General features: G+C 43.3%; 1 pseudogene; it reads right to left on the reverse strand.

Annotated features, from left to right (window-relative positions):
* Window positions 1-2,176, reverse strand: part of LOC118750828 — an 8,742-nt pseudogene extending 6,566 nt beyond the window's left edge.
* Window positions 2,177-2,690: the final 514 nt, after the last annotated feature.

Raw genomic sequence — 2,690 nt, forward strand, 5'->3', positions numbered from 1 at the left:
TGGCTGCCGGGGTTGATTTTGAAGTAGTCACGGGGGCGGTACACTTTGTTGGCTGCTTTGAACTGCGTTGCGGGCTGCCGCCAGTTGTAGTTGTAGTGGTTGCAGTTGACGGTAAAGTCGCTTTCACATCTGACACAACAACTGGAACTTGGCACGTTGCAATCGTCGGTTCGTCCTGCACAAATGTGCCTTGCCGTTCGAGTGAATGTGGCGCTGCCGCCTGTTGTATTGTTGTATCCTTCGCGCTACCGCTACTGTGGGTCTGCAATTTCTTCGGCGTTGTTAACCGCGTTCCAGTTGCATCGGAAGTATTTACATTGGTGTCGCGTTTGCGGCACGCATTTGGCTGCGCTGTTGCGGTTGGAGTCAAAGTTTTATGGGTGGCAACACGCGTTTGTGGCGACATGTTGCGTTGATATTGTATGCTATAGGGTGAAATGTAAGCTGGTTTCTTTAATTGTCGGCAACGTGATAATAGCATTTTTAGCGACGGCTTTGTAACCGATACCATACTTAGATCTAAATACTGCAACTTCGATTCGAACTTCGTTTCGGCATGTAGAAAGTCACTATCGAAGATGGGATGATTCAACTCGGCTTGCGCTAAACGTAGAATTACTACACCGCGTGTTAATATACTTTCCAGGGCACCAGCCCGCAAATGCCGTCCTCCTAAGTCCAGACGCGTCCAAAGCGACTCATCACTGGCACATCTACCAAAACGTCGACAAACATAGCTGCAGCGTATTAACGCTTTTTTAGGAAGCCATTTAAAAATTTGTAAAATAATCTCATCCGACAACGAGCTAAAATGATCCTTTCCATCGTTAACATGATCACGCAACTGTTGTTGTCGAAACAAGAAGAAATTGTCATATAAAGCCATATGTGGATGCTGCTCATTAGGTTTTTGCTTCTGCTGATGTTGGCTTACATTTTGAACTTGCCTCTGCAACTGCTGCTGTTGAAGCTGTTGTCGCTGTTGTTGTTTGATTATAGTTATCTGCTTGCTGGTTGAAGGCATGGGCATGTAATTGGATGCATATAATATAGGATTGGGATTTGTTGAGTTATTTATTGTAGCGATGCCATTACCTCCTATGCTCTCATGCTGTGAAGCATTTCTTACTGTTCGATTATGGTTGTTGCCAGAAACTGTACCCAACGGACTGCGTGTGCTTCTGCCTGCTGAAGGCGAGTTGGAATTCGAATTTGTAACATTTGGTTGTGATGCAGACGCGGACGACGAACTACTGCCTGCACCCACACCAAGTATAGCGACTTTCCTATATTGAGGTAATACTTTATCTACATTTTTAGATTGACATTGTTGCAGCAGCAACGTTTGTTTGCTTTCGTCACCAAAGGAGTCTAATGTATTGTTGTTATTATTATTGCAATGTTGATGATTTGCATTACTACACTCGCGTTCAATATGGCTGATGTTGGGGCTACCTATTATTGTATTATTTTCACTGCTAAGCGTACTGTCTAGCGTACTGTCCAAATGTCGGTAGGAAGCAATACGATTGTGACACATCTTTGGTGCATCCAAATTTGGAGTAACCCCATTTGAATTTTCATCTGCACTCGCACTCAGAACAAGAGCAATTGATGAAGCCGCAGATGATGAGCTCTCTTCCGAGTCAGGCATACCAATACCCATTTCCTCCAAATATTCTGTGGTGAGAGTACTTGGTGATTAGTTTGTTTCAATTTTAGCTAGTTTCCAACTGTTGATGGGAGTCGTTTTGACACGTTTTCTGAATTCTTCAATTTGCAATCTCAGCGAAGATCCACCTAAACAAAAAGACTGCAGATTACATATACTAATACAAACGAAAAAAAAACCTGCACCGCCTTTTGTTTAACAACAAGTAAAATTGACGGAAGACAGCACATCTTCGGTCGCAGCTAGCTCAATTGGATTGGCAATACGTGCGCGTGCCAGCGGCTTAGCCACCGGCTGCGCCTCCGATTCACTATCATCAGAAGTGTACTCCTCGCTCTGGTCATCATAATTTTCAGCGATGCCATATGCTTCATGTTGGTCATGACAAGACTCGGTTTCGGAATTTTGATCGCATTCAATACTAGTACAATCACCACCATCTGGAGCACCTCTCACCTCTGCCGCTTCTGATTCTGTCGCGCCGTTGGATGTGTTAATAGGCATATTTATGAATTTAAACTTTTGCGTTATTGCGCGTAGTGAAGAAATATTTTCCGAGGGGCTGTCGTCGGTGGAAGTTAGAGAATACGGTCCGGCCGATTCTTCCGCGATGCGACGAATTCCCCATCCATCCTTCAGGTCAACTGGGTTTTGACGTGCAAGGATGGGGTGCTTAATTGCGTGAATGGTATCCGTGACATATTTCTAACGGAAGCTGAAAGTAGAAGGTGAAAAATATTCAATTAAAATATTGTTGACAAAAATACACTACTTACCGTCATGAACCAAAAAGACAAGATCAATGGACAAGATCACGACAGCAGAAGAGTGGCCCGTTATAATCGCACTTATGAAAAAAGTAGGGCGATTTTGACATAAGCCGTTTGTTTACATTTGTTCGTTGTTTACAATTTGGTGGTGGCTTTTTACTGTAATTTTCTTAATTTTCGCTTGTGACAACGTGTGCACACATAAGGTAAAGAATAATTTAACACAACGACATGATTTATAGGAGAAT

This window comes from Rhagoletis pomonella, unplaced genomic scaffold (genome assembly GCF_013731165.1).
Source record: "Rhagoletis pomonella isolate Grant_MI unplaced genomic scaffold, Rhpom_1.0 Rhpom_scaffold_00416, whole genome shotgun sequence".
Taxonomy (NCBI): domain Eukaryota; kingdom Metazoa; phylum Arthropoda; class Insecta; order Diptera; family Tephritidae; genus Rhagoletis; species Rhagoletis pomonella.